Source organism: Geotrypetes seraphini, chromosome 12 (genome assembly GCF_902459505.1).
Source record: "Geotrypetes seraphini chromosome 12, aGeoSer1.1, whole genome shotgun sequence".
Classification (NCBI taxonomy): domain Eukaryota; kingdom Metazoa; phylum Chordata; class Amphibia; order Gymnophiona; family Dermophiidae; genus Geotrypetes; species Geotrypetes seraphini.
This window is the reverse complement of record NC_047095.1, coordinates 84,833,613-84,855,439: the sequence shown is the minus strand read 5'-3', so window position 1 is coordinate 84,855,439 and position 21,827 is coordinate 84,833,613. Positions and strand designations below refer to the sequence as shown.

General features: G+C 46.1%; 1 protein-coding gene across 7 annotated transcripts in view; it reads left to right on the top strand.

Moving 5' to 3' along the window:
• RALGPS2 (Ral GEF with PH domain and SH3 binding motif 2) overlaps window positions 1-21,827 on the top strand; it is a 595,760-nt gene that overhangs the window by 130,176 nt on the left and 443,757 nt on the right. The gene's annotated exons all lie outside the window — the stretch shown is intronic.

Here is a 21,827-nt window from a genome sequence, read left to right as displayed (position 1 = left end):
ACCATTAACTGAATATTGTAAAGAATGATTAATTTTCCCATATATAGAATTTGATTAGAGAGAAAAATGGATGAGATCATATTTCTAAATATTATATAATATATTAATACTTGATATATAATATGATATATGGAAAGAATAATTTTAGAAATTTAATTCATATATTACTGAATAGAAGGGAGGGGGGAGGGGATGGGATATTATTATATTAACTAAGAATTATATAAATTTAGTTTTCTGAAATATTAGTATGAATTTATATATTTTTTTGATGTAACATATGAAAATGAATAAAGATTTCTCATTCTGTATTGATAGGGAGGGAGGGAGGGAAGGGAAATTATTATATTATAAATTTATAATATATTGATTTTCTAAAGAAATGTTAAATTTGATATTAATATGTGATTTAATCAAGTGTGTTTATTCAAGTTTATAATGAATTTATTTAAAAACACTTGTTGTAACATAAGAAAATGAATAAAGATTTATAAAACAAAAAAAGAATATTCCAATAAATTTTGGTTTTGTACCCAAAAAAAAAAAACAAAAACCTGTAGTGTGGATTTTAGCCACAGTGGTAACAGCCCTGATGCTCATAGAATTCTGAGCATCAGAGCTGCTACCACCACAGCTGGTGCTAAAAAACGCTCCACAGTTTTGTGAAAGGGGGGATAAAATAGAAATACACAGTTTCAACGCTCTAGCTCAGAGGTGCCCAAACTTTTTGAGCTTGTGAGCTACTTTAAAATGACCAAGTCAAAAGGATCTACCAACAATAAAATTAAAAAACACAAAGCACACTATACGCTGAGAAAATGTTAATTATCATTCCTATTCTGGGTTTTTTTTCAAAGAGGTCAAGGCAGATAACTCTATGCATTGTCACCTCAGTAACAACCATACAAAAATAGACAAATATACCCTCCATCCTTTTTATTAAACCACAATAGCAGTTTTTAGCGCAGGGAGCTGCGCTGAATGCCCAGCGCTGCTCTTGACGCTCATAGGCTCCCTGCGCTAAAAACCACTATTGCGGTTTAGTAAAAGGGGACCATATTGTAAAATATAGACAGCAGATATAAATTCAGAACTGTGCATAGTAAGTGAAGGGAAGTTTTCATCTCTGGGAATTTACCCAGTTAACTATTAAGTTATTTGGGCAAATTCCTTTGAAAACTGTGGTAATACTGCCTCCACTATGCTAAATTTAAAATAAAATCATTTTTCCTTACTTTGGTGATTTCATGAGTCTCTGGTTGCACTTTCTTCTTCTGACTGTGCATCCAATCTTTCTTCCCTTCTATCAGCCTGTATGCTTTCTCTCCTCCACACCTCATTCCCTCCCCCAACTTTTTCTTCCTCCCTCCCTCTTCCTCTCCCTCTTCTTCTTTTTTTCTGTTTCTCTTCTTTCTTTCTGTTTCCCTGCCTGCCCCCTTTCTTTCTTTCTTTCTCCCTGCCGTTCCCCAAGCCACTGCCACTGCCATCGGGGAACAGGACCCACCAATGGATAACAGGCACCAAAGCCGACGCCGACGCATGCTCTCCCTGCTTCGGGCCGATCAGTCTTCCTCTCCCCGACGTCAATTCTGCCGTCGGAGAGGAAGTTCCGCCCAGCCAGGCAGCGATTGGCTGGCCCGAACTTCCTCTCCGACTGCAGAATTGACGTCAGGGAGAGGAAGACTGATCGGCCTGATAGATTAGATCACCAAGACAAAAGTGAGTCCTGGGTGATCGTTTAACTTTGCCTTAGTGAGCTACTGGCGCCCCTGCCTTAGAACACTGCCTAGGACCCTGGGGGAGCCCGGGCCCCCTGTCAGCTCCGGGCCCCTGAATGCAGGACTGGTAGTACTGCCCTGATGGCGGCCCTGTAGTGTGGGAGGAGAGATAGTAGACCTGCTGGGAGGAAGGGGGACTAATGATCGCATCCCAGAAATTTTGGCATAATTTTGCATTTTCAATTTTAAAAATCCTTATCTCCAAGATGCAAACCAAGCTATTTTCTACACATAGCTATTTAAGTTTTTGCATACAGGCCCCTTATATTAGCTTTTTCACTCCTTTATATTCATATGACACAAGTTCACCATTTTTTAAGTTTTCTCTCCCTCTTTTTTTTTTTTTTTTTGTGCACTCAGCATCTTGAACATCCCTGTTTACTTAGTAGACATACAAATTTTGGTTAGAAATGATTCACAATTACTATGCTAACAAGAGCTAAACAAACTTTAAATAACTTTACAGTAACTTCAAATCCTGGGGGGAAAAAAATACCACAGTACAACTGTACCTGCACATTTTTTCCAGTAACAAATTACTAAATATAAAATAATATCAAAACATATCCACAAATGAATTTTGGTCCTTTGAAACCTAGTAATCAGTCATATCAATCATGGAGTAATATGTCACTCACATCCCTATAAGTACAAGGCCAGACCAGTCCACCTGACTTCTACTACCGGCAACCCCCCTCGCACAATGACCTCACCTACTCGAGCTCCCGGAGATTCCTTGTTCGCTACGACGTAGGTGTGGGACAGTGTGGTAGAGAGTGCGAGGTCTGATTTGTTCAGTGTCCTGTCCTGCACCATAGGCATCCTGCGCTGCGGTGAAGTTTCCAAGCGAAAGAAGGGGAGGCTTCCCTTGCGCCGTGACTTTTTTTGCGTCATTAAGCATAGGTCAGCGATGGATGAAAACTTACAACTTGCTTCGGGCCTTCCTCGTTGCCGGGTCCTGCCTTCGCGGAAACAGAAAGTAGGCAGGACCCAGCAGTGAAAAAGGCCCAAAGCAAGTTGTAAGTTTCTTTATCCCAGGACAAGCAGGCAGATATTCTTGACTGATGGGTGACGGCACCGACGGAGCCCCGGTACGGACAATTTTAGAGTGATTGCACTCTAAGAACTTGGAAAGTTCTGGCATGCCGCACCGCGCACGCGCGAGTGCCTTCCCGCCCGACAGAGGCGCGCGGTCCCTAGTTTCTTAGTTTCCGCGGAGCTAAGAAGACGCGTTTTTTCAACGGCTGTTGAAAATTTTTTGAACTTGCCTTCCCGCTCGCGTAAACCTTTTTGGCTTTTGCCTCTTTCTTTTTCTTTCATTATTTTCAAAAAAAAAAACAAAAAACTTTTGTTTTTTCATTCAATTTGGCTTTTCCCCTGCGGGGCCCTCTGCCACCATCGAAGCCTCGGCCTTCCATTTGGCTGAAGCGGTGTTCACGTTCATGCCCCCTCAGCCAGGTTTTAAAAAGTGCCAGCGGTGTGCTCGGCCCATATCTCTCACGGACCCACACAACTGGTGCTTACAGTGTTTGGGTCCTGAGCATCAGGCCTCCACTTGCACCCGCTGTGCCACACTGAAAAAGAGAACATTAAAAAATCGCCAAATACAACAGCGATTACTTTTCGGTGCCGAGATGTCCGATCCCGTTCCATCGACTCAGACTTCGGCACCGGTTCAGTCGGCACCCTCTTCTTCGACGCCGCGAGATTCCGCACCGGCGTCCCAACATGCAGGTAAGCCGGCTAAGAAGCCTTCCCCGCTGGAACGTCCTCCGGTCTCGAGTGCAGTGAGTCCAATCCTGCCGACTGTGAGGCGCCAGCGGAAGCGCTCCGCCCCTATTGAGGTGAGTCCCTCGACATCGGGCTCCTCATCTCCGGGGCGTCGAGCGGCACCGCAGGTACTGCAGAAGAAAAAAGCGGTACCGGTGCCATCCCTTGATGACCGTATTACGGCCATTCTCCAGGAACAGCTCAAGCAGCAATTGCAACAGCTCCTTCCAACGATCCTGGCACCGAACCTTCCGGTGCCGGTCCGCACTGAGCCGGTACCGATAGTGGAGCAACCTATATTGTCGGTATCCACTCCCTCGGTGCCGATTCATTCCACCTCATCGACATCGATGCCAGTCCTTGCGCCGGAGCCGAGAGCTCAGCATCAATCGGTGCAGACTTCGGCTCCGGTACAACCGATTACATCGCCTGGGTCGATGTCGATGAGATCGGGTAAGTCGGTGCGCAAGACCCGGCATGTAGACCCAACTACCCCTGAGTCTCGGGATCGTTCTCCCCATGTCAGGGATCCTGATCTGTGGGGAGATTCAGAAGAGCCTTTTCTCTCTGAAGGAGAATGTTCCTCAGATGAGGAGGAGTCTGCTGTACATGACCCGTCCTCTAAGCATGACACTTCATCTTTCTCCAGTTTCCTGAAAGATATGTGTGATTCTCTGTCTATTCCTTTGGAGGCTGAATCCAAAAAGTCTAAAGCTTTTCTGGACGCCCTAGACTTTGACCAACCTCCAAAGGAATATTTGAAGCTCCCTCTTCACGACATCTTGAGGGAGACTTTTTACAAGAATTTAGAGACTCCCTTAACGGTTCCAGGGGCCCCACGTAAGTTAGACTCTCTGTACAAAGTAATTCCCATTCCTGGGTTCGACAAACCACAACTTCCTCATGAATCTTTACTTGTCGAATCCACCCTTAAAAAATCTGCAGGAGCCAGTGTATATGCTTCTGTTCCTCCTGGCAGAGAGGGCAAAGCCATGGATAAATTTGGTAAGAGGCTCTACCAAAATGCAATGTTGGCAAATAGAGCTGGAAATTATGGCTTTCATTTTTCTTTCTATTTGAAACATCTCCTTACCACCATGGCTTCCTTTGAGAAATACCTTCCTCAACGGAAACAACAATCTTTCCACCATTGCTTGTCTTCTCTGTTTCAGTTGCGTAAGTTCATGGTTAGATCCATTTATGACACCTTCGAACTTACATCCAGAGCGACAGCAATGTCTGTGGCAATGCGTCGCCTGGCCTGGCTTCGGGTATCTGAACTTGATGTTAATCATCAAGATCGGTTAGCCAACACCCCATGCCTAGGGGATGAGCTTTTCGGAGAATCCATGGATTCGACTACTCAAAAGCTGTTGGCTCATGAAACACGTTGGGATACCCTTCTTAAAAATAAGAAAAAGCCTCCCCCAACAAGGCCTTTTAGACAACAGTCAGCCTATCAACGCCGTTTCACAGCTCGGCCATTGCCAACAACTGCTCAGCAACCCAGGCGTCAACGGCAGCAACAGCGTCAGCCTCCCAGGCAACAACAGCAACAGCAGCCTGTTAAGCCAACTCCACAGCAGAAGACACAACCCTTTTGACTTACTTCTCCAAAGTATAGCCAGTACTCCTATATCTGCTCTCCTGCCTCAACCTATAGGAGGTCGTCTCTCTCTATTCCTCAGCCGGTGGGAAGTTATCACTTCGGACCAATGGGTCCTCAACATCATCCGCCACGGCTACTCTCTCAACTTTCAGACTCTTCCATCCCAAAACCTGCCAAAAGAGTCTGCTTTGAACAGCCCTCAATCTGCCCTCCTCATTCAGGAAGTTCAATCCCTCCTTCTTCTAAACGCTATAGAAGAAGTGCCTCTAGATCAAAAGGGTCAGGGATTCTACTCCCGTTATTTTCTAGTTCCCAAAAAAACAGGAGATCTCAGACCAATTCTAGATCTTCGCGATCTCAACAAACATCTGGTAAAGGAAAAATTCAAGATGCTTTCCTTAGCCATTCTTTATCCTCTTCTCAACCAAGACGACTGGCTATGCTCCCTCGATCCAATCAATGTAACCTCCAGACAGTATCTCCGTTTCATGATCAATCAGTGCCATTACCAGTACAAGGTGCTGCCCTTCGGTCTTGCTTCCTCTACAAGGGTGTTCACCAAATGTCTCATCGTGGTAGCTGCTTTTCTGCGCTCTCACCACCTTCAGGTATTTCCTTACCTGGACGACTGGTTAATCAAGGCCACATCCGCTCCAGCAGTTCTCCTGGCCACCAACCAAACCATCCAGTTTCTACAAATATTGGGATTCGAGATCAATCTACCCAAGTCTCATCTCATTCCCACTCAAAGACTCCAATTCATTGGAGCGATATTGGACACACTCCTCATGAGAGCATTTCTACCATCCAACCATCTTCAGACTCTTCAGTCTCTATGTCAGCAGGTACTTCCACAACATTCCATCTCTGCCAAACAAATGATGATACTCTTGGGTCACATGGCATCCACAGTTCATGTCGCACCCCTCGTACGTCTTCACCTGCGAACTCCTCAATGGACCCTTGCTACTCAGTGGTCCCAAGTGACGGATCCTTGCTCACGACACATCTCTGTGACATCATCTCTTCGTCAATCTCTACAATGGTGGTTGGTATCCTCAAATCTATCCAGAGGTCTTCTGTTCCATCAGCCTCCTCATCAACTAGTCATCACCACCGACGCCTCTCCTTATGCATGGGGAGCTCATTTGAACGAGTTCCAGACTCAAGGTCTTTGGACAGCCCAGGAAAAGAAGCATCACATCAATTTCCTGGAACTCAGAGCGATGTTTTATGCCCTCAAGGCCTTCCAACATCTTCTCTTTCCTCAGGTCCTTCTGCTGTGCACGGACAATCAAGTGGCCATGTACTACATCAACAAGCAAGGGGGGACAGGCTCTCGCCTCTTGTGCCAGGAAGCACAGAAGATCTGGACTTGGGCCATAGATCACCATCTCTTCCTGAAAGCTATCTACATTCAGGGAGAGAAGAATTCCTTAGCGGACAAGCTCAGAAGAATTCTCCAACCTCACGAGTGGACACTCGATCCTGTAACTCTACAGTCTATCTTCGCTCAATGGGGCACTCCTCAGATAGACCTCTTTGCAGCTCCTCACAATCACCAGCTGCCCCTATTCTGCTCCAGACTCTACTCTCCTCACCGTCTGGCAGCGGATGCATTTCTCCTCGATTGGTCAAATCTGTTCCTGTACGCTTTCCCTCCTCTGCCTCTCATGTTGAGAACCTTTATTCAAGCTCAAGAGGGAACGAGCCACCATGATTCTGATTGCTCCGAGGTGGCCCAGGCAACATTGGTTCTCCCTTCTACTTCAACTCAGTTCCAGGGAACCTTTTCTTCTTCCACTGTATCCTTCTCTGCTTACACAGCATCAGGAGACCCTTCTACATCCCAACCTCCAGTCTCTGCACCTGATGGCTTGGTATCTCTCGGGCTGACTTCTCATGATACGCTTTTGTCTCAGCCCGTTCGTTCCATTCTAGATGCCTCCAGGAAGCCAGCCACTCTGCAATGTTACCATCAGAAGTGGACGAGATTTTCTTCCTGGTGCCTTCTTCATCATCTTGATCCGACTTCCCTGGCAGTGGAGACGTTGGATTATTTGCTTTCTTTGTCTGACTCTGGCCTTAAGTCTTCTTCCATCAGAGTCCACCTCAGTGCCATTGCTGCTTTTCATGAGCCGATCCATGGAAAACTTCTATCAGCTCATCCCCTGGTGTCCAGGTTCATGCGGGGTCTTTTTAATGTGAAACCACCTCTTAAAGCCCCTCCTGTTATCTGGGATCTCAATGTGGTTCTTTCCGCCTTGATGAAGCCTCCATTTGAACCTTTGGCTACCGCTTCTTTCAAGTTTCTCACTTGGAAGGTACTTTTTCTTATTGCTCTTACCTCTGCCAGGAGGGTCAGTGAGCTTCATGCACTGGTTGCAGATCCACCTTTTACGGTCTTTCACCATGACAAGGTGGTTCTGCGTACGCATCCAAAGTTTCTCCCTAAGGTTGTCTCTGAATTCCATCTCAACCAATCCATTGTTTTGCCTGTTTTCTTTCCAAAACCTCATTCTCATTCTGGGGAACAAGCTCTGCATACTTTGGATTGTAAGAGGGCTCTAGCTTACTATCTAGAGCGTACGAAACCCCACAGATCAGTTCCCCAACTCTTTCTGTCCTTTGATCCGAATAAATTGGGACGTCCTGTTTCTAAACGTACGTTGTCTAATTGGCTGGCAGTGTGCATTTCATTTTGTTATGCTCAGACCGGACTGACACTGGAAGGTTCTGTCACGGCCCATAAAGTCCGAGCTATGGCAGCATCTGTAGCTTTCCTCCGTTCCACTCCTATTGAGGAAATCTGCAAGGCTGCTACTTGGTCCTCAGTTCATACTTTTACATCTCATTATTGTCTGGATGCTTTCTCCAGACGGGATGGACACTTCGGCCAATCTGTTTTGCAAAATTTGTTTTCATAATGGCCAACCTTCCCTCCATCCCTCTTTTTGTTAGCTTGGAGGTCACCCATCAGTCAAGAATAGCTGCCTGCTTGTCCTGGGATAAAGCACAGTTACTTACCGTAACAGGTGTTATCCAGGGACAGCAGGCAGATATTCTTGCGTCCCTCCCACCTCCCCGGGTTGGCTTCTTAGCTGGCTTATCTTAACTGGGGACCGCGCGCCTCTGTCGGGCGGGAAGGCACTCGCGCGTGCGCGGTGCGGCATGCCAGAACTTTCCAAGTTCTTAGAGTGCAATCACTCTAAAATTGTCCGTACCGAGGCTCCGTCGGTGCCGTCACCCATCAGTTAAGAATATCTGCCTGCTGTCCCTGGATAACACCTGTTACGGTAAGTAACTGTGCTATCCGTCGTTAACCAGTGTCCTGCCTGTCTCCTGCCTTAGCCCGTAGCGAACTCAAGCTTCGGGGCTTTAAAGTGTGCGTGCCGGCTTCCCTTCGCTTCTTCCCCCGCCCCGGGACGTAACTTCCGGTTGAGGAGGGAAGCCGGCACGCATACCTTAGAGCCCCGAAGCATGAGTTCGCATCTCCAAGCTGGTGAGAGATGGTATTTTGGGGGAATTTTTTTATGTTGAGCAGCGGCAACAGCAGGATTCCTGATAGATGACAGCTAGGCGGTAATTTAAATTAGCTGGGCGGACCGCCCGGTTAAAAAGCCCTGGGGAGAACACTGCACTGTGTCATCTTTCTAGCCAAACAGGTAATATAAAATGCAAAAAATCCATCCGTAAAGGTATAGCCCATTTCCCAGACTCCTCATTTTATCTTTTTTCCCAAAGGTCCTCTCGGCCGCCCTTATCGCTAACAGAATACTCACACACCAACCACCCACTCTCCATTCATACTCTTAATCATTCATACTCCCCCCCTCCCCAACCCAATGCGAAAGACTAGTGGGAGATGTAAATACGCTTTCCACAGAGCTTTGTATGCCAGAACATCAGGGTTCATCGTATGTTTATAGTAGCAAAGTTCTAATCGGGTTACCTCAGACATTTGATGGATCCAGCTATTAATAGGTATGTCCCTTTCCTGTGTCCAGTACTGCAGTATAGTTTTCCGGACTACTAACAATGTCATGTATATGAAATATTGCTGTCCTGCTCCTTCAATAAAGTCTGGTCACCCAATAACAGACTATAATTCCACTCCAGAGCCTTCTGGGTTACCAGCTGAATCTGTTTAAAGGAATAATTCCTTAATACCAATGTGGGGCATTCCAGGAAAGAGTGTATTAGCTTACCAGGAGAGTACTTGCATTTACTACATGTGACATCCCCCCAAAGGTGCATCTGTGCACCCCTCTCTTTAGTGATATAGGCCCTGTGGAGGAGCTTAAATTAGGTTTCCTGTAGTCCTGCAGACTTTACAAACTCATACAAGGTACCAAAGAGCTAAGTGAAAGTGTCTTGTGTATAATGTGTATGGTGATCCCTATTCCATTTGTCCCTATTAGTGTTTAAGTTCCCCCTGGGCACCTAGGATCTAACAACACCATACCAAAGGGAAAGAGAGCTCATGGAAGCTAGGATGTAGAAAAAAAATGCATCCAAGGGTCCACGATGCCAAGAAGCCCCACATTGTTGCTGTAAATGGCCACCATAGTGTCTCTCCCACAGATATGCAAAAAAACTGGGAATTGGGTATCCCTCACTTGTCCTTGAAAGATGAAGAGGTGTGAAAAATGTACATGTCAAAGGCTACCATATCATAAAGTTTGTCTGCTCCCTGTGACACCCAATCCATGAATGGCTTGGGATTTCGACCTGGAGCATAGTTGGGCTTACCCCGCAACTGGAAAAGAGGGAATACGAAAGGAGTTTTACCTTGAGCCCTGCGCCACCACCTCCATGCCACACAGGAAGGGCTTAAAAACCGAAGTTTGAAAGACAACTCGCCTCCCTGGCCAGGAGGACAGTGTAATAAGTTTAGAAAGGTGAAAGGGGCACACCAACACTTCATCGAACCCTGGAGCGACAATCTAGTGGAGTCCATTGCCCCTTCAAGTATGAAACGCAGCAACATGGCTATATTGTAAGCCCTGATGTCGGGTAGGCCAAGCCCACCAGCCTCTTTAGCAAAAATTAATTTGGTATAACTAATCTGCGCCAAATATGGATCGGATCTTGCACTCGTCCCTCTTCAAAAGCCAGAGAGGCACAGTTTGTAAGGGATATAATAATTTTGGCTCAATGGATATTTCTATTGCAGATTCACAGCTGCTATCAACTTAGCTGTTGATTCCCATTTCCAATGAACTGCAGAAGGATATCCCTTTAAGAACCTGAAAACTCCCCTCCTTCTGTAGTGGAGCACAGCATCCTATTCAGTTATTCTCTCTGCAAGTGAACTCGGAAGGTGTGTTTTACTCTGCTCTGTTTGTTCTTTATTTTTTTCTGTTGGATTTTTTGAAGTTCTTTGTAGCTTCCATGTTTGGGCATAGTTCGTCGGGGAAAGGACGTAGTCCCACGTGGGAGGACTGCTGCTCCCAGGACAATCAGAATTCCTGCGGAGCCAGCCTGCTTTAGGTCCCTTTAGGAGCTCAGGATCCATCCCCCTGAGAGTGGCTTACCTGCTCCTTCAGTCAGAGGCTTGAGCGCAGGCTGTGGGGCTCCTGAGTAAGAACCCTAGGGGTATCAGGGAGCTGGCTGCATAATTTCTCCACCTTTGCTGCCTGAGGAATCTTGGGGGTGGGAGTCAGTAGTCATGGTCAACTTGGCTGGCAGTCAGAAGACTTTCTTTGCTGGTTGAGGATCTGAGCAATTTATTTATTAAAATTATTAACATAATTGACAAGAATATTCCTCTTCTACAAGAAAATTCCTCTTCTACAAGAAAAACAGATGCAAAACCTCAAAATATATCCCAGCAATTTACAGCCAAACTAAGAGAAGGAAAAAACTAAAAGAAAAATTTTAATCTTTCTTAGACCACAAACTCAAAAGGAGGAGGAGATTGAATAAATGAAGAGAAACAAGAAGAAATAAATAGGAATAGATTTAACAGCTTTAACCCCCCCATTCTCTCTTCTGTTCATTAAACTTTCCCAGCTGCTAGATTCTTCAAATCCAAGGCAGCTCGTAACTGATCTGGAGTATAGAAGACATATTTAACTCCTAGAAATTTTATCAAACATTTGCACAGATATGCTAATAGAAATGTTGCCCCGGGAATTAGTCTCAGTTCTCATAGCAAGAAATAATTTCTCTGTTCTTGCGCAGTTCTTGTGACGTCTGGGAGCATCGACATTTTTTTTCCATGAAACAAAATTTGAGGATTACATAATAACATAGTAGATGACGCAGATAAAGATCCGAATGATTCATCCAGTCTGCCCAAACTGATTCAATTTAATTTTTTTAAATTTTTTTTTTTTTTTTTTTTTTGGACCTGGTACTGTGCTTGGGTTCCAACTACTGAAATCTCTGTCAAAGCTCACTCCAGCCCATTCACACCCTTCCAGCCATTGAAGCCCTCCCCAGCTCATCCTCAACCAAAAGGCCATATACAGACAGTCTTAGTCCTTCAATATTTACTATTATTTTCTGATTCTAGATTCTCTGTGTTCATCCCACGCTTTTTTGAACGCTGTTACCATTTTCCTCTCCATCACCTCTCTCGGGAGCACATTCCAGGCATCCAGTACCCTCTCCGTAAAGTAGAATTTCTTTACATTGCTCTTGAGTCTACCACCCCTCAACCTCAAATTATGTCCTCTGGTTTTACTATCTTCCTTTCTCTGGAAAAGATTTTGTTCTACGTTAAAACCTTTCAAGTATTTGAACATCTGAATCATATCTCCCCTGTCCCTCCTTTACTCTAGGATATACATATTCAGGGCTTCCAGTCTCTACTCATACATCTTTTGGCGCAAACCTCCTATCATTTTCGTCGCCCTCCTCTGGACCGCTTCAAGACTTCTCATGTCCTTCTTCAGACACAGCTCCAAAACTGAACACAATACTCCAAGTGGAGCCTCACCAATGACCTGTACAGGGACATCAACACCTTCTTTCTTTTACTGGCTACGCCTCTCTTTATACAGTCCAGCATCCTTCTGGCAGCAGCCACCGCTTTGTCACACTGTTTTTTTGCCTTTAGATATTTGGACACTATCACCCCAAGGTTCCTCTCCCTGTCCTTGCATATCAGCCTTTCACCTCCCAGCATATATGGTTCCTTCCAATTATTAATCTCAAATGCATTACCGTATTTTCACGCAGATAACGCGCACCAGTGTAAAACGTGCACACGGGTATAGCGCGCAGAAACCACAATTTTATGTACAAAAACTTTTGTATACCGCGCTCACGGGTATACCGCGCATGCAGCCCGACTGTCCTTTCGCCCGCCCCGACTCTCCTCTGGCCACCCCGACTCTCCTTTCTCCCTCCCCGACTATCCGTGCGCTGTCCCGACTATCCGTTCACCCTCCCTGACTTTCCGTGCACTGCCCCGCCTCTCCATGCGCGGCCTGAGGCACATGGTCGGGTTGGGCCCATGTGCCTCAGGCCGCGCCCCCAGGTGGGACCTAAGGCTCCAGGGCCTATTCTGATTGGCCCACGCGCCTTAGGCCCCACCAGTAGGCGGAGCTTTGGGACGGATGGGCCAATCCGGCCTCATTCCGTCGTTGGCTGCCTGCCGGACAGGCGGGTTTGGCTCCCATCTGTCCGGCCAACTACCAAAGGTATGGGGAAGGGGGGTGGGGGTGTCGTGGTGGTCGGCCAGGGGGGTCGTGGGTCGGCTGGGGGGGCGGTCGGAGGTTCTTGGGGGGGGCGGTCATTGGAGGGAGGGGGGTTTGCGTCGAGGGCAGGAGGGCCTGGGGTCCCTCCTGCCCGTAATGTAGTGCGGGGTGGGGGTAGGGGGTCGCCGTGGCCAGGAGGGTTTGGGCTCCCTCCTGGCCCGATATTGTCGGGGAGTTGGGGAGTCGGCCGGGCAAGAGGGCTTGGGCTCCCTCTTGCTCCGATCGTGGATGCGGGTGCGGGTGGGAGCGCGTGCGAGCGGTCGTTCGGGGTGGGGGTGCGAGCGGTCCTGCTGGGGGGGGGGGGTGAATCGGGCATCGGGCGGGGTGGGAACTATGTAAAAAAAATTTTGTATACCGCGCTCACGCGTATAACGCGCGAGGGGTATGCGTGGTAGGTAAAAACGCGTATAACGCGCGCGTTATATGCGTGAAAATACGGTACTCTGCATTTCTTTGCATTGAATTTTAGTTGCCAGATATTAGACTATTTCTCTAACTTTTGCATATCCTTTTTCATGTTTTCCACTCCCTCCTCAGTATCTACTCTGTTACAAATCTTGGTATTATGTGCAAAAAGGCAAAATTTTCCTTCTAACTCTTCAGCAATGTCACTCACAAACATATTGAACAGGATCGGCCTCAGCACTGAACCCTGAGGGACTCCCCTACTCACCTTTCCTTCCTCCGAGTGACTTCCATTAACCACCACCCTCTGGCATTTGTCAGACAGCCAGTTTCTAAGCCAGTTCACCACTTTGGTTCCTAACTTCTGCCCTTCAAGTTTGTTCAAGAGCCTCCTATGAGGAACCGTATCGAAGGCTTTGCTGAAATCTAAGTAAATTACATCTAGCATATGTCCTCGATCCAGTTCTTTGGTCACCCAATCAAAAAATTCAATCGTTTGGCACAATTTACCTTTTGTAAACCCATGTTGCCTCGGATCCTGTAACCCATTAGATTCTAGGAAGTTCACTATCATTTCTTTCAGCAATCCTTCCCGCTTCTTATCAGTGACCACTTTTGTGAATAGGGACCACATCTGCTCTTCTACAATCCCCAGGAATCACTCCCGTCTCCAGAGATTTGTTGAACAAGTCTTTAATAGGACCTGCTAGAACCTCTCTGAGTTCTCTCAGTATCCTGGGATGAATCCCGTCCGATCCCAATGGTTTGTCCACCTTCAGTTTTTCATAAATATTTTCCTCCGTGAACGGCGCAGAATCTGCTCCATTTTCTCGTCTTCCTTTGCCAGACAATCTCATTCCTTCTCCATGAACACAGAACAGAAGTATTTGTTTAGCATGTTTGCTTTTTCCTTATCACTCTCCACATATCGGTTCCCAGTATATTTTAGTTTGTCATTTTCATTTTTCATCTTCCTCCTTTTACTAATATATCTGAAAAAAATTTTGTCTCCCTTTTTTATATTTTTAGCCATTTGCTCTTCCGCCTGAACTTTCGCCAGATGTATCTCTCATTCTCTACTTCTTTTAGTTTCACCCGGTAGTCCTTTCTGTACTCCTCTTCTTGGGTTTTTTTTTATATTTCAAGAACTCCAACTCTTTTGCCTTTATTTTCTCTGCCACTAGTTTGGAGAATTCGATATGAGTGCTGCCTTTGACTTAGTGGACCATGGGAAATTGTTACAATACTTGGACACAATTGGTATCAGAGGAGAGGTGTTAGACTGGTTTCGAGGTTTTCTTATGTCCCGTACCTACCAAGTACGTTTTAATTATGATCTTTCTGGTACTTGGAGTAATTTATCTGGCGTTCAGCAGGGGAAACCACTATCCCCATTGCTTTTTAATGTTTATATGTCTTCATTAGGGGCGCAATTGCCCCAGCTGGGGATAAAGTTATTTAGTTATGGAGATAATTTTACGATCTTTATCCTATTCGCTACCACTCTCTCTGAAGTCATTCCTAAGGCAACAGAAGTATTAAATTTGATGGAGCAATGGATGACTGAATTTCGATTGAAGCTTAATTCAGAAAAACCAAAATTTGTTTGATACAAAAACATCATTGTGTATCGATAAACTTAGTTATCTGATTCAATCTACTATGAAGATTTTAGGTGTTATACTGGACCAGGGTTTAACTATGAAGGACCAAGTGGACTCTCTGGTCAGAAAGAGGTTTTTTTTTACTCTAGAAGCTTTGGTCCATTAGAGCAGTGATTCCCAACCCTGTCCTGGAGGAACACCAGGCCAATCGGGTTTTCAGGCTAGCCCTAATGAATATGCATGAGAGAGATTTGCATATGATGGAAGTGATAGGCATGCAAATTTGCTTCATGCATATTCATTAGGGCTAGCCTGAAAACCCAATTGGCCTGGTGTTCCTCCAGGCCAATTTGCTTATTTATCAGTTTCCCAGAAGAATATGCAGCAATTACGATTGGTGCAAAATGCGGCAGTCAGGTTAATTTTTGGGCTGAAGAAATTAGATCATGTAACACCTTCCTATCAACTTCTGTACTAGTTGCCGATAGAGGCGTGGGTGAAATTTAGGTTAGGTTGTTTTTGCTTTAAGGTACTTTATCCCAGGACAAGCAGGCAGGTATTCTCACTAATGGGTGACGTGATCCAACGGAGCCCCGATGCGGACGCTTCTTTGAAGAAAACTCGAAGTTTCAAGTCGCCCGCACCACGCATGCGCGAGTGCCTTCCCGCCTGATGCACTGGGCGTGTCCTCAGTTCTTACTTTTCTATGGAGCCGAGAAGTCCGTCTTCGACTCTGCACAAAGTTCCTTCGCTTGTGCCTTCTAAGTCCGCGGTTTTGATTTTAATTGATCGTAATCGCTGATTTTCATCATGTTTTATTGGTTTTTTTAAAAAAAAATTTTCTTTGGACCGTTCGACTGGGAAGGCCACATGGCCGCAGCCCTGTGGCTTCAATCTTGCGGCGGAGCTTTTTCGGCCTATGTCCCGGCCTATCACAGGTTTTAAAAGTGTGACAAGTGCCTGCGCGCGATTTCGCTAACGGACCCTCATCGACATTGTGTTCGGTGTCTCAGGCCTGAACACATCCCGAAATCGTGCCGGTCTTGCTCCACACTCACCACACATGCTTTCAAGCGCTGTTGCGTCCTGTGGGAATCACTCTTCATGGAGTCCTCGACGGAGCCGTTGACCTCAAAGGGACCCGCACCTTCGACATCATCCACAGTCTTCCACCTCTGCGGCACCGAGTTTCATCAAGCCCGCCTCGTTTGTCCCAGCTCAGACTCCAGTGCCTGCTGCGATGCCTTCCTCAACCTCCTCAGGTCAGGTAGCCCAGCAGCCCATTCCCCCAGTCGTGTTGAAAGTGCCCAAGGCCTCGAAGTCCAAGCACTCACACGTGACTACGAGGGAATGTGAGGCCCGCGCAGGTGGTCCCATTTCAGATGCGGATCCATCCTTGCCGGCCTCGTTCCAGACCATGCTACAGAAGCACTTCATCGAGCTCTTTACCACGATGGGACCTCAGCTTCTCTCCCAAATCCAGCCTGGACACACGGAGGCCTCCCGCGAGGTCGAGCAGCCTCCAGTGCCTCAGTGGGGAACACACTCTCAACAGGGAGCAGAGTCTCTGCGAGTGTCTGGTCTGGCAACAATGCATGCATCGCAAGGAGCAGAGTCTGCCCATGCTACCTCTGAAACTGATTCACTCGATGCAAGGAGCAGAGTCTTTGCGAGTGCCTCCGTTGGAGCCGATTCACTCGATGCAAGGAGCAGAGTCTTTGCGAGTGCCTCCGTTGGAGCCGATTTACTCGATGCAAGGAGCAGAGTCTTTGCGAGTGCCTCCGTTGGAGCCGATTCACTCGATGCAAGGAGCAGAGTCTTTGCGAGTGCCTCCGTTGGAGCCGATTCACTCGATGCAAGGAGCAGAGTCTTTGCGAGTGCCTCCGTTGGAGCCGATTCACTCGATGCAAGGAGCAGAGTCTTTGCGAGTGCCTCCGTTGGAACCGATCACCCCGATGGGGTTCAAGCCTCTATGGTAGCAACCCCTGCTTCGATCGACCGCTTCCAGCCCCATCCACTACCTGGGGGCCTCAACGAAGCCTGCCTCACCCTGTCCATCGAGGCCAACCTCACGACACCGATTGAGGCATTCCTCGAGGCACTCATCCAGGCACGCCTCACCTTGGCGGAAACAGGCATACCTGGACTATTCACCTCCACAGATGCCAGAACTCGAGGACACAATGGGATCTTTCTCACCATCTCAATCCCTGTCCAAGGATAAGCTTAAAACTTGTTACAGGAGAACATAGCCACTGTAAGTGACCATCTTGGACAGCCTACCAGTATGACAGATGCTGAATTTTTTCAAGAAAGGTTGCCCCCTTTTTACTTCATACCAGTGGGTTCTTGAAATATTTAGGAGGGTTATGTCCTTCAGTGGTGAAAACGTTCTCCAAATTGTCCACCAAGAGAGTCATGATTCAACTCTCAGCATGAGAAAGTACTTGTAGAGGAACTTGCTTTCCTTTTACAGGCCCAAGCAAATTCATTCTACCAGGGGATAAAGGGAAAGGATTCTGTTCCAAGTACTTCCTCCTGTCCAAATAAAATGTGGGGGATTCCATTCCATTATAGTCATAAGGGCCCTGAACAAATATCTGATCAAAGAAAAGTTCAGTATGGTTTTCATTAGCATCCTGTTTCCCATGATTCTGGCAAACAATTGCCTGTGAATTGATGTGAAGAACCATTTGGGTACTAGGTTTCATTGATAACTACCCAAAGTCCTATTTCATCCCAGTTCAGAGATTGAAGTTTGTTCGTTGGAGCTATGCTAGCCGTGGTTCAGGTCCAAGCCTTCCTCCCAGAGCCCAGAGTAGTTGCCATGATCAATATCATCCTAAGAATTTGCAGAGCCAGCAAGTCTCAGCTTGGCAAATGTTGAGGCCACTAGGCCACATGACCTCCACCATCCATGTCGCACTGCTTGATGCACCTCCATATGAGACAGACTCAGTGGACATCATTATTTTATTTATTTATTTAATTTTCTATACTGTTCTCCCACAGGGGCTCAGAATGGTTTACATGACTTCTATTCAGGTATGAATGGTTTACATTAATTCTAGTAAGGCATTTTTCTCTGTTTGTCCTGGCAGGCTCACAATCTATCTGATGTACCTGGGGGTAATGAGGGAATTAACTGACTTGCCCAGGGTCACGGGGAGTAGTGTAGGTTTGAACCCACAACCTCAAGCTGAGGTTGTAACTACTGTACCACACTCTTCCTGTGACTCTGGGGCTAGCAGAGTCACTCTCCACAAGACTCTGATGCCTGATATATCTAACATGGGCTCCATACAAGGCTTTTTGTCTTCCCAGGAGGATCAGCTTCACATCAACCTGCTGGAACTCAGAGCCATGTAGAATGCTCTGAAGGCTCTCAAAGACTGGCTGATGCACACATTTTTTCTTATCTAAACAGATAACCAGGTTGCAATATACTTATGAACAAGCAGGGAGGCAAGGGTTCTTACTATTGTGTCGGGAAGCAGTCACATATATCCATACATCGTGATCACAGAAAGTTTCTACATTTTCAGATAGCTCATCAACACGTCTAGTACAAAGTTTTGCCATTCGGCCTCGCTTCTTCTCCAAAAGTATTTACCAAGTGTCTAGTGGTCATGGCAGCAACCCTACATACCCACGGGTTTCAAGTGTTTCCATATCTGGATGATTCAAGCAGTCCACTCTGTAACACAGTTGATGATATCTTTTTTCCAGCTTCTAGGGTTCGAAATCAACTTCCTCAAGTCGCAGCTTCAACCCTCTCAACTACTGCAATTTATAAGAACCCTATTCAACACCACTCTTCTACAGGCTTTTCTACCTCAACAAAGAGAAGACACCTTGTGTCATCTCTGCAATCAGATCTCCACTCTACAAACCGTCTCAGCACAACCAATGATGCGACTCATTGGTCACATGACATCCACAGTTCATTATCCCCTTCACACACCTTCATCTCAGATCAGCTCAGTGGACCCTAGCATCTCAATGGTCTCAAGCTCTCGATCCCTTGTCCTGAAGGATCATAGTCACCTCACCTCTTTGTCAATCTCTTCAGTGGTGGATGGATATGACAAATCTCTCCAGAGGGGTTGCTGTTTCACATCCCCCCACATTAGAGAGTGCTCACCATGGATGCATCCATGTATGCTTGGGGAGCTCATCTGGATGGTCTCGGGACACAGTGTTAAGAACATAAGCAATGCCTCCGCTGGGTCAGACCTGAGGTCCATCATGCCCAGCAGTCCGCTCACGCGGCGGCCCAACAGGTCCAGGACCTGTGCAGTAATCCTCTATTTATACCCCTCTATCCCCTTTTCCAGCAGGAAATTGTCCAATCCTTTCTTAAACCCCTGTACTGTACCCTGCCCTATTAAGCCCTCTGGAAGCGCATTCCAGGTGTCCACCACTCGTTGGGTAAAGAAGAACTTCCTAGCATTCGTTTTGAATCTGTCCCCTTTCAACTTTTCCAAGTGTCCTCTTGTTCTTTTGTTTTTCGAAAGTTTGAAGAATCTGTCCCTCTCTACTCTCTCTATGCCCTTCATGATCTTATAAGTCTCTATCATATCCCCTCTAAGTCTCCTCTTCTCCAGGGAAAAGAGACCCGGTTTCTCCAATCTCTCAGCGTATGAGAGGTTTTCCATCCCTTTTATCAAATGTGTCGCTGTCCTCTGAACCCTCTCGAGTAGCGCCATATCCTTCTTAAGGTATGGAGACAATATTGGACGCAGTATTCCAGATGATGGTCTGCTCAAGAGAAGACTCTCCACGTCAACCTGTTAGAGCTGCGGGCAATTTGAAATGCTCTAAAATCCTTTCAGGATAGTCTTTCCAACCAAGTCATTCTTGTTCAAACAGACAATTGAGTAGTGATGTACTACATCAAAAAACGGGGGAAGAGGCTCTCTTCCTCTGTGTCAAGAAGCTAAGCACATTTGGAACTGGGCAATTGCTCAAAACATTCTTCAAAGCCATATATGTACAAGAGAAACAGAGTACTCTAGCAGACAGGCTCAGCAAGTTTCTTCAGCAGTACGAGTGGATTCTCAACTCCAAAGTCTTGTACAACATGCTCTCACTATGGGGGACTCCTTAGATAGACCTGTTTGTGTCTCCCCACAAGGAACAAAAGAAAAAAACTGCAGGAATGGTGTACAAGACACTAAGTCTTTAATAAACAAACATTAATATGAACATGAGAAAGTTTGTATCCAAAAAGGTTGGAGAACCCGGACCCAACATGGTCTGTGTTGCGAAGAAACACTTCTTCCTCAAGGGTCCAAACAGGTATCATAAACTGGGGGACCTTATGGATAACAACTGGAAACAGCGAAGTTGTGAACAACTAAACAGACTAGGTGAGCTCCTTTGCACTGCGGGTACAAAAGAGTCTCCCTACAACCACAAATTGCGTCAATTCTGTTCCAGATAGTACTTTCCTTATTGTTTTGAACCAGATACATTTCTTCTAGATTGGATGAACAGGGTCTTCTCTGCATTTCTGCCAATCTTTCTCATTCTTAAGACAATAGGCAAACTCAAACAAGAGTCAGCCACCATGATCCTAATAGCTCCTCGGTGGCCCAGACAACCATGGTTTTTTCCTTCTGCTTCAACTGAGTATCAAAGATCCAATTTCCTTACAAATCTTTCCAGCACTGATCACTCTGTCGAGGCTCTCTTTTACATCCCAATCTGCAATCTCTACACCTGACAGCTTTGGTACCTCTCTGTCTGAATTCAGCAGATTTTAATCTTTTTGACGCAATACAAGCCGCTTCCAGAAAACCTTCTACTCAGCAATGCTATCAACAAAAGTGGACATGCTTCAATTTGTGGTGTTCTTTCCATAACCAGATGCTTCCTCCTCTTCCTTCAGTGTTGGATTATCTTCTTCATTTATCCAATTTTGGACTTAAAACTACTTCGTTCAGAGTTCACCTCAGTGCTATTAGTTCTTTCCATGCTCTTGTCAGCAATAAACCTTTAGCTATTCGCTTGTTTCCCGGTTTATGAAAGGACTTTTCAACTCCAAACCTCTACTCAAGCTGCCTCCAGTTGTCTGGGATCTTAATGTAGTCCTTGCCAGTTTGATGAAGTTGCCGTTTGAAACACTGGCATCTACTCCTCTTAAATTTCTCACTTGGAAAGTGGTGTTCTTGACCTCTATTACTTCTGCTCATCAAGTGAGTGAACTTCAAGTATTGGTTTCTGATCAACCTATACAGTATTTCATCAAGACAAGGTGGTTCTCAGAATAGAGAATGACACAGGGTCAAATTTGTCCCTGCAGGAACTCAATTCTTCCGGCTCAGCCCTGTGAGTTTTGTTGCTGTCCCTGCCCCATTCCTGTAAGCTCTGCCTTAACTGCACAAGCCATAAACACTTATGATTATAAAGAGGTTGGAGCTGACGGGAAAAGAACTCACGGAGACGGGACAGGAAAATGAGTTCCCACGGGGACGGGGAAAAATTTGTCCCCATGTCATTCTCTACCTCAGAACTTATCCAAAATTTCTCCCGAAAATAGTCATGGAATTTCACCTGAATCAATCCATTGTGCTTCCAGTTTTTTCCTAAAGCCTCATTCTCACCCTGGAGAAACAGCTCTTCATACACTGGACTGTAAACGTGCCTCAGCTTACTACATACAGAGGGCTAAGCCACACAGGACTTAATCTCAGGGACGGCAGGCAGATATTCTTACATTCCTTCCACTTTTGGTTGGCTTCTTAGCTTGCTTACGGAACTTAGGTACTGCGAGCTAACGTCACCCATATGTGAGAATATCTGCCTGCTGTCCCCAGATAACAGCTGTTATGGTAAATAACTATGATTTCTCCTAGGACAGTAGGTATATATTCTCATAACCCACCTACCTCACCTAATTGGCTTCTTAACTTTGTTACTGAATTGTAGGTCACGCAATCCGATGTTA